The following is a 10609-nucleotide window of genomic DNA, read 5'->3' as shown; positions in this document are numbered from 1 at the left end:
TTGGACAGTCTCTCTCTCGTGTCTTGCCAGAGAGCTATGCACTTTCTTGGCCAATGTAGGTCATTGGAAAAATTTTCCTTCCAAACAGATCCTCCTCCTTCTCATTCCTAAAGCAGCCTCTGTACTAATTCAGGGAATCCCTCTTTTTCCTTCCAAATGCCCAGAGAAGTGACTTCAGCACACAGCTGGGGCACCAGTGTTTAAGGTTAAGGATTGCAGCAGCTGTGCAGTGGGGAATAGCTTGCTGTCCGCCAGGTACCTCAGACATATTCTCATCCTCTACAACAGTCTAACACATAGTGAGATACTTGTGCTTATTTACAGAACCTAAATAATAATAATAACAACAACAATAACAATAATAAGAACACTGAAATGACTTAGAAATAGGCGAAGAAGACAAAAAACACAAGCACTTGGTTATTTACCTTACAGTTAGCTCCAACAAGACTTCTGTCTCTCTCACTATTGCCTAATGAGCTGATCAACCATACCTAAGGACCCACTCCTTACCTAAACTTCATGTTCTTGATGCTCTTTCTTTGAATCATCTGGGCTTCTCTTCAAGTTCAAGACACTCTTCACTCCCGGGATTATTGGTATTAATTTATTGAGGAAATATTTCCCACACTCCTGCCCAAGGCTAGTGGCTGCCTTTAGCTCTCTAGAGATGCTAAAGACTTTTTTTTTTTGGTGGTCAGGGACCATCCTTTCCCATCCTGGTAGCAAGTGGATACTGCTGATAATGACTTGGCTGAGCAAGTCATTAGCCTTCATTAGGGTAAAACGCTTTCCCACCTGGTCAAGCTATACTCTAATCTCATTGTGAAGCTATTCTGTTCAATAAATTAGGCATTTCCTACAAAACATGCTGACAATCATACTTCACACAGAAAATATGAACTACTTCAATGGATGCATTAATAGCGTTGCATTACTAGTGCATTACTAATGTTGCATTACTAGTCCCAGACATGACAATAACAGCTACTTTGGGGTGCTAAAGATGATACCAATCTCTTCCATGATGTGACTGGTCTCATCTAGGTCAGGAAACTTAGGAGATTTTTGAATTTGACCCATCTCACTGCTGGAAGTCATCAACATCTCTTTGTGTACTGGCTGGGTATGCTGACACTGGAGTTGCTTGTTCTCAGAAGAGTTTCTTTTTCTTTAGAGAAACCATTTTAGAAGCCATGGACAACACATTAGGAGCTAGCCAAGCAATGGGTAACCTTTGTTTATGAAGCATGGGGCTGGTTTCATACTCTGCAGCTGAAGCTGAGAGTAAATCTGAGACCTCCTGGGTCCATGTAAATCTGAGACTTCTTGTACGTAGCAGTATCTGTGGTGTTTGCAGTGGTGTTAGAGATGGGCGGTGGCATGAGCAAAAAGATTCCATTTTTGCTCAGTATATTTTAACTAGATTTCCCTTCTTTGATATATGGAGATTAATTAAGTTATAAACACAACAGTCCATATGCTTCAGTCCTGTGAGCTAAATTGTTATATGCATGGAGCATGGGTTCATCTCACCTGAATATGGTCCTCTAAAGTCAGGTGTTCGCCCCGTCCATGTCAGCATCCATGTCAGCCTTGCAGGGGGTGACCTAGTCTACCACTCCTAGATACAATGTCAAGATGGGGTGAACTGGAGATCCCTGCAGGATGTAGAAGCAATCTCATATGCAAGGTTAGAGAAAGAAATACTCAGAGGCATGTACCTTTTGTCCCCTTTGTGATGTGTCTCCAGGAGGGATCACAACACAATATGCCATGCCTGTTAAGACAGACAGGAATATTTTATAGAGTATTTCATCAACTTTATCCCCTCCATTTCTATTATTATTGTTTGTTTGTTTGTTTTGTTTGTTTGTTTTATTTGTTTGTTTGTTTGTTTTTCTTTGTTTGTTTAGTAAGTTTTGAGAGCAGTGGCTTTCACTGAGGGCTTGCCAGAAAAATATTAGGTCCCTGGTACAACATCTCGACTGCGTCACAAAGCATTTGTAAAGAGAAATGCTTCATGAGCATGCACTGTCCCAGCTGTTCTGGTGCTCATTGACGACACCGGCTGCTCAGGTTTACGTGCGGAAGTTACTGAGAGTAGCAAGGCAGGGATTTTCCAAAGAGAGACCAGGGAATTAAATGTCTGGATTCCTTTTGCATTCCACAAGCACTTGACACTGAGTTGTGCCCCCAGGCTCATTTTCCAGTTCAGCTCTGTATTAGAATATATGCCCACTTGCCAGCTAGCTGGACACTGCCAAGAGCAACATGAGCGGGGTTTATCGGACAGGAGGCCAGGGCATTAGCACAGAACTATCTCAGGAATCTCAGCATTGTTACCACAAACCTATCTCGAGCGTTGATTTTAAAAACATGTTTCTTCTTACTCAGGAGAAACATCAGACAAATTATGCAGTCCTGCCTCTCCCAGGAGAGAGCCAACAGCTACAACAGCTAAAAAGTACCTCTTGGCCATATTCTTCACATTTCAGCATGATAATAGCTTAGCTTTGGAATTCAAAGTTGAAAGGAGTTGGGGCATAAAGTAAAAATGTCTCCTGATGGTCTCTCAGGTTACAAGCCCTGTCTTTATCATGGTTAAGTAAAGAAAACAGTGGCATCAGGGACTGTGCATTACCCTTTGGTAGCTGGAGGCACTTTTAGGAGGCTCCTAAAGCACCATGTTCTCATTTCATGTCTCACCTAGCTTGGAGGGTCAGCATCCAACAACAAGCACTAAGCTCGGTGTGCTTGTGGGCTGTTATCCTGCCCATAAGAGACTGAATCAGACATATAAAAAGACCCCAAATAATATGAAACATCATAGTTCGAGGTATCATCCAAGCTCTGTAGCTGGGGCTGTACAACCCATCTCTGCTGTGGCGGGGATGGGCATGTAGCATCCACAATGCCAGGTTTTGCATTTGTTATTCCAGGAAAAAATGCACTGAGAGCAGGGGAATATAAATGTAAGCAGTGGAGGAGACTGACAACAAGAAGAAAAAAATAATTCAGGTTATAGAGTGACTGATATAGGGATATGCAAACATTTGGGGGCTGGCATCCCCTCTGGTATGCTGATGTTCAAATTTATGCCTCAAGCAAACAAAATCAGAACATTTTAACTGTTTTGCCATTTCCATTGCTCTCCTTACAGTATTAACTAACACATTTCTTCCTCATACTTCAGTTTAGTGCAAGATCACCAGCACAGCAGTTTTCAGAAGTTTCTGTACGTTTTCAGAGGAAGGGAGTGAATTAACATCAGCAGTTTCAATCATAACTTGAATCTACAGTATGCAGGTACACTTGAGATAGTCACACAGACTTCCAGCATGGTCAGCTGAGAGAAATCAGTCATCCCTCCAATCCATCTGACGTGCTTTACATCTCCAGGCAAGGATAAGACAAAGTATGGCTTCCTCTATCATCTCTAAGAAAACTCCCAGAAATAAATGCCTATATTGCAGATATCAGAAATGGGGTGAGAGGAGTCTCACCCCAGTTATTTGTGGGGAATGTTTCATATAGCCAAAAGTGAGCTTGAAGTTTCACACTGAAAACTGAAAATACAAAATCAATGAGAAGCCAGGAATAAAGAGGAGTCAAAACCCTAGTATTTGACTGAATATAGGATTTTGATCTGATTTTACCAAAGTGTTTCTAAGCTTGTAGTGTGTATATACAATCTGCATCCATGTGAATACAGAGGTTAAACTTTGTGATTTATATTAAGTCTTTTTCCTCCAGAGTGGGGAAGCCGTTTGTATTAGAGCATTGCCATTTCAGAAGGGAGATAAGAAACAAACATAATCTTTGTGTGTCAGAGTATAATGTGCTTCAGGGTTGATAATCAACCAGAAATATAGAAAAAGTAATAATCAATTTAATGAGTGGTGAACTCACCATGTTTTCTAATAGTCATGTAAATACAATATCCACTGCCATCAAATATTTGCTCAAATTTTACTATGCCTTTAGATCATACTCTGTTCTATTTACCATTTCCATGCTCTTCCCTCCTAAAAGCTATGGAGGAATTATCTTTTTTTTTCTTTTTTTTTCCTTTTTTTTCCTTTTCTTTTTTTCTTAGAGTTTACCTGAAAAAACTAGCATAAAAATGGCCTAGGAACTTAAGACTCTATCTAAGCCATGAGGGTAATGGTAGCAAGCAAATATTCAGAAATTGGAAACAGCTGTTACCAGATACACTCACATTATTCATATTCAGGCACCTAACTCATATTGTAATTAAATAAGAATTTAAACCCCCAACGAGGTTGTGCTCAAAGCTCTTATTTCCCTGAGTATTCAGTGAATTGCTTCTTTGCAAATCAACAAGAGACATTAAAATCTAGAATGTAAAGATTTTTATTCAATCATGATTATTAACCACTCTGAAGATTTCATAATATTTTGACTATTATAGAGTAAGGTGTTTTCTAGAAAAGCAGTAGTTTTTCATTGAAGAAGTTAGAAAATTAGAAGTCATATGCTAAAACCTCATGAAATAATCCAGAATTAAGTAACTAATGGTAAAATAAAATGAAATTCACTATGAAATCAAGTGAATTGATTAGGGAATTTTTAAATACATTTCAAAGTTTTCCTAAACTATATATTTCTCCAACCAGTGAGAGGGATTTCTTTAATGGAATTTTCTTTTTGTAAGATTTTTCAAAGAAAGTTGTCTCCAAATCAGAACAAAAATACCTTAACTTTGGAAACTCCTTCAGATTAGAAGTCCTAGAAGGTACACTGAAAAATACTTTGTATGGTTTTAAGTAGTACTGTATTTTTGAGAGGCTATCTTCTATGAAAACTAGTATCTGCTGGCATTTGCCTTTGTTTTGCATTGTGTGTGGTGCACACCTATGTACCTCTACTGTTTAGTCTGCAGAAATGCAGATGCAAGCAAGGTCCATGCATCGACTCTGCAGACTCTATATATATCCTGCTAGTAAATAGCATGTAATCCAACCTCCTTTCATTTCCGGAGGGAAAAAAAAAATCAGTCTGGCAATTTGATTTGCCTCGAATCAACCATAAAGCATTAAAAAGCACAAGCCTCTTAATTTACTCTGTCTCAAAACTGCAGACATTTCTAATATCATTTCTACCCTTCATTCAGTGGTGACAAGTCCTGAGGGGGTAAAGGAACTGGACGAAACAGTGACTGTTGGCACATTCTCTAGCTTAATTGTCACTTAATCAACCCTAGTAGTGTCAAAAAAGAAACAGAGAAATGTCAATCCATTTTCAACTCTTTGCTCCCTCATCTCCCAGAAGGTGTCCTTATTTCAAGCATTTTTAAAACAATTTGTGGGACTCAGCTTTTTCTTCTTATTTTGTTCTTTTACCCCTACTACTAGTTTTCCCCTTTCAAAACTTCTTGTTCATGGTCCCAGGGAGCATCGTGTTAAAGCCTGGTGTAGCTTCTAAGACATTTCACCATCTGTTTACCACCTGGCTGGAGCAAATAGGGAAGCCTGAGCACCTTAAGCATTCAATATAAACGAGCAAAGCAAGCAGGTATTTATTTATATGTCTCTTGAGAGAAACTGGGGAGAATTAGGATCTACTGGATCATGAGAGAGGAGATGAAGAAAACAGAAAACCATGCTTATCCCAGAGGTGGACCTCCACCACAGCCCCAGATCCTCTGGCTTAGAGGAAGCTCATATTTTCTGATGAATCTTGTTTTTACCCTTAACAGCATCAAAAGCTTTTGATTACCTCCCCAACTTTTCCAGGATGCCTCTCCCTGTTTCTAGTGCTTGCACTTGTGGCTTTCAGCCATCAGCTACCAAACATGCAGCATGATTTATGGCTCCCTTGCTATAGCTGTGCAGAGGGAAGTCTCTGCCCCTAGAAACAGCGAAAGCAACTGAGTGCAGAGGAAGCTACACCAGTGTTATCTCTTCAGCAGTAGAGACAGAAATAGAAGGGCAGGAGAGAAACCACTTTTTTCTTGAATGGAGAACAGGAGTACTCACCCTGATTTGGGTCAAACACCTAAAGGACACCTGGAAGAAAAAGTCTATATGCAGAGGCTGTGAAGGGCAGAAGCCAGGCTAGTGGCTGGCAAGGCAAGGCAGAGCTTCCTGGCTGAAAATACAACATTAATACTTAAAACAATACAAAAAACAGTTATTTTTTTGGAATGTGTGATACAAGAAAAGTAAATACTGCCTTTCTCAAACAAAAAAAAACAAAACAAAACAAAACAAACAACCATTTTTACATTATCCTCAGACATCTTGAAGTGCAAGAAAACCCACAACTATAAATTTTTTTTGCTAGTCATCTCTCACACATACAAAAAGCACACTGCTTTTGTGAAATACACACACGAAACCTGGAACTTAGTTCTTGGAAAAGCACTAAGTTGGTTCAGTAATTTCACAGGATCAAAAACAGTGGTTTATTGGGAAGACTGGTAGACTTGGCAGATCTGAACGTGTTTACTTTTAAGGGCCCTTTGCATGCAGATTCAGGCGATCCTGCCAGGATTCCAAAACTTCTGCAACGGCAACTTGATTTTGAGGAATAAATGGGGACTTAGTTTGCTGCTGGGTTCACTGAATGATATTTGTTTGTATTTGTGATTTCAAGATATTCCCCCAACACCACGCTAAGCATCGTGATTGCTTTTGCTTATAAAAAGTCCTCTTTTCCAGGGAAACCTGTGGTTCTGATTGACTAATTTCTGTTTAGATGGGAAATACAAACTGTTTACTTCAAAATCCTTGGATGGTGGGGCAATTTTGTTTTCCAACTAGCAGTTCTTATTTCTTGAATAAGTAGCACCAAGTTTTTCCACTTCCTAGCTCATCATTCAGAGGAGGGAGACACTTCTGGTGAAAAAGATACATTTATTCTTAAAATTTATAGAAATAAGTTTTAAGATGGTCTTTGGTCACCACTAACTGCAACACACTTATTAGCATCTTCTCTCTGTTATCATTTTTCTTTACTTCACAAACATCTCCCAGAACACAGTGATTTAGGGTTCATGAGACTTTCAGAAAGCCCAGCTTCATATAAGAACTGCTCAGGGTCAACTTTAAAATCAGGACACAGATTTTTAAAACTGGGAAGTTTGTTTCCCTTAAGGTCAGGCAAACAGCTTCAAAAGGATAAAAAACTACTGATGTTAACAGAATATTTCTGCATTGTCAGATTAAGGAGATCCCCTGTTACTTGCTAGGCTTCCACGCTATTTTGCACACAATCTGCTTTCTAAAGTGAACTAAAAATTACACTGTGGTGTGAATCAGATGTGAGCTAATGGAGTGGCCACATCATCGTGTGGATTCTGCAGAGCAGATCTGAGCAGTGCCAGAGGGAGCTCCTTCAGCTTCTCATCATCCTCCATCGCTGCTCCCCCAGCATGCAGGGTCTTTCACAGCCTCATGCCAAGCCCCTGTGCATGCAGGTATGCTATGCAACCATGAGTATGAAGGGTTAAAGGGTTATCTAGCCTTGACACAAGATCTTTTTGATATTTGTTAGGGTAAGGCCAACAAATGTGTGGCTGCTACTACCAGGAGACCCCTGGAAGCAACAAAAGACAGACTCAAACAAGGAGTCCATCATCTGCCCAGGATGGAACAGCTCCAGGTAGGTGATGGAGGCAGACCCTTACACATCAGGCACATTCACAAATATCAGACAGCTTCTCTTTTGTGTACAGAGCAGTCCCTGGTAGGACATCAGTTCTGGCATGTGCCTGAGGAGCTACACAGCCTGTGTACGTCATCTGTGATTTCTAATGCCTACTACAGCACCTGACACATCAGCTGTTACTCAGAGCTGGCACTGAGGCACACGAAGGAACCACCATGATGTACCTCCTGCCGCAGAGACGGGTCCTGCCCCTTGGCTGTATGCGTAGGACCCTCCCCTCCGTGTGCGGTGTAAGTGCTAAGGTGTGTCATGAACTGAAGCGTCATGAACCAACATATCATGAACTGGAAAGTCATAACCTTTGGTGCCTTTGCCTCTGTAGGTATTTCAGACAAGGGTAACTCAAATCCGCTGGCTCCCTGCAAGCTGCATTCTCCAGGGCCAGCTGAAGGGCTGCAGGTGAACTCATGGATAGGATGAGAAAGGAAGCTTCTCTTAACAAAACTGAAAAAGTGTTACTTTTCCGGCCTCTCTGGAGACTGATGCTTTGGAATTGACTGTGCCCTACTCCTTGAGTGAAGTGGAAATGGAAACACTTGTCCATATGTGTAGGATACAGAGACCTTCAGTGCATTGACTCCAGGCCGTCAGATTGTCCTGCTTGAGAAAATGTCTTCCTTTCTGCAGATAGTTTCAGTTAGAAAGGTACAATTTGGCTTTTCATTGTTTAAGAAAATTTAGAAGTCAAATGTGCTGATATGAGGGGGGCATTTCTGGTTTCTGTAGGAATGCCTCTAGGAATGCCTCCATGTGCTACAGAGGCCTGTGTTGTTGGGCAACCAACAAGATATATCTTGAGTTTACGGTGTGCTCCTGACACTGTGCGGTGTAGATGACACCTGTTCTCTCCAGAAGACCTGACTATTCCTCTGCCAGTTGTGGTAGATGGGCATATAGGGGATGCCAGCATGACTGCCTCAGACAATGACTATGGATTTGTAGCAATGTATTTTGCATCTAACACTCACCTGCAACACTTCCTCCAGCGCAGGACACACATAGCAATGGGCCCTGCAGTTTAAGAGGCTCTGAAGGTTTTTCCAGCCATAGAAAACAACAGACAAACCTGCAGCACTGTTAACATATGGTGTGGTGCAAGGGTAAATCCAGAGCTGTTAAATGCTTTTTGTTTGTTTGTTAGTTTGTTGGAAGCTGAAGTCAAATACCACCTTCCAGAGCCTTTGAGTACCAGGAAACACTGGATTATAACCCCAGAAAGCCTCATATGTGTGCTGCCTGGGTCTGCTGTCAGCTCCATGACTGGAATGCAAAATTCAGCTTCTTTCTACCGGCACTACTTATAGCTGGGTAGCATTTGAGTCCCAGACATTCCCAAAAGACCTGAGAGAACTGAATTTTGCTCTGCCTTCAACTGTTGGGATTGCTGCAGGCTTTAGAAGAGCAGTTGATGTGGGATTTGTGTGTTTGATGTGAGAATTAACAACACCTTCAAGTATTACCCATACAGGAGTCTCCCATTTCCAGGACGTGGGAGTGCTTTCCTTCCACGTCTGCTGCTGAAGCTTAAACACACAGTCATCACTTTAAATCACTAAACGGAAACCTTTGCTCGTTGCAGAGTATCTCGTTGCTTGGGACAATACCAAAAAAAAAAAAAAAAAACAAAAAAAAAACAATTCATTGACACCTTCTATTGTGTCCCTGTGTAACAATTTGTCGTGGTCTCCTCTGACTGGAGAAAAATAAAGAAGACTGTGAGGACAGATCTCCTTAGATCTTATGAATATGGCAGATTTTTCTAGTTCATACAGATGTTGCCAGATTTCCAGTGACATTTTCCACTCTACATATGCTGCCTATCTGCATATCTCCACTGCCTGAGTGTGCTAGTGAAATGACAGCTGTTGCCCAGCCCAAATAAATCTTCATCATTAAGTACCTTAGAGCCTTAACATCAAGGCACTGTAATTGTGCCTGCACAGGAGAGGGGTGTGAAGAGGGGGATGATGTGTTGTAACTTGTTTCAGTGGCTGGCAATCACCTCTCTGGAAGTTAATTTCCCTCGATACAATCTCCAATCTCTGCCAGGCAAGATAGACCCGAGGAAAAGAGTTTATTTTTCAGAATTTAATTTGTTTCTTTACAACCGTTAATTGCAACTCTCTGGAGAATTTGCATGGAGGATGTTGAAACCAGTATTGCAAGGCAGGAAGTTAATGTCACTGTTTTACTTGCACTTTTAAGATGAGCCCTCTAACTGAGTGGCATAACCTGGCACGCTGAAGAGTCAAAATGAAGTGCCTGGTCAGGCATTGGCTTCCCACCCCGGGACATGCAGACAGTTTGCCAGGTCTCCTGCAAAGCATGGAAGTGGAAGAAGGGACCTTCCTGACTTGCTTTAATCCTGATGTCTCACAAAGAAGTGGTAGCACAGTGGTTGCTGACCCTCTCCATCCTCATTAGATGATGAACCAAACATTCCTGAAAACCAATTCACATGAATAGATTATTACTATGGAATTCAAATAGTAAATACCAAAAAAAGGACAATTCGGAGCTTTAGGGAGGTTATTGAAGAGTTACAGACATGGTCAAATAAGCCCAGAAAAGCTGTAAAATGAGATGGTAAATCAGAATATAAAATTTTCTTTTCACAAAACCCTTTATTGAGCCTGTTCAGTTACTTTGTAGATCTGTCTCGAGAGTATTTGGGTGACCAGAATAGCACCCACAAGAACTATTAATTGCATCAAATCCAGGTGCTTGCTGGAAGCCAATATTTACCCATGCAAATGAACATTTTTGTGTTCAAGGTAAATTCCAGCAGCTACTCATGTGTACCAGCAACTGCTCAGTGTCTGCACCCACTCTTTGCTTTCACCAAAACAAGTTTTCGCATGTGCATCCACTGTGTGTGTTTATGAATTTTTCATTTGTAAATATTTACTTTATA

The sequence above is a fragment of the Cygnus atratus genome, chromosome 1, assembly GCF_013377495.2.
Source record: "Cygnus atratus isolate AKBS03 ecotype Queensland, Australia chromosome 1, CAtr_DNAZoo_HiC_assembly, whole genome shotgun sequence".
NCBI classification, from domain to species: Eukaryota; Metazoa; Chordata; class Aves; order Anseriformes; family Anatidae; genus Cygnus; species Cygnus atratus.
The sequence above is the reverse complement of the archived record's forward strand: the minus strand, read 5'-3'. Positions refer to the sequence as shown.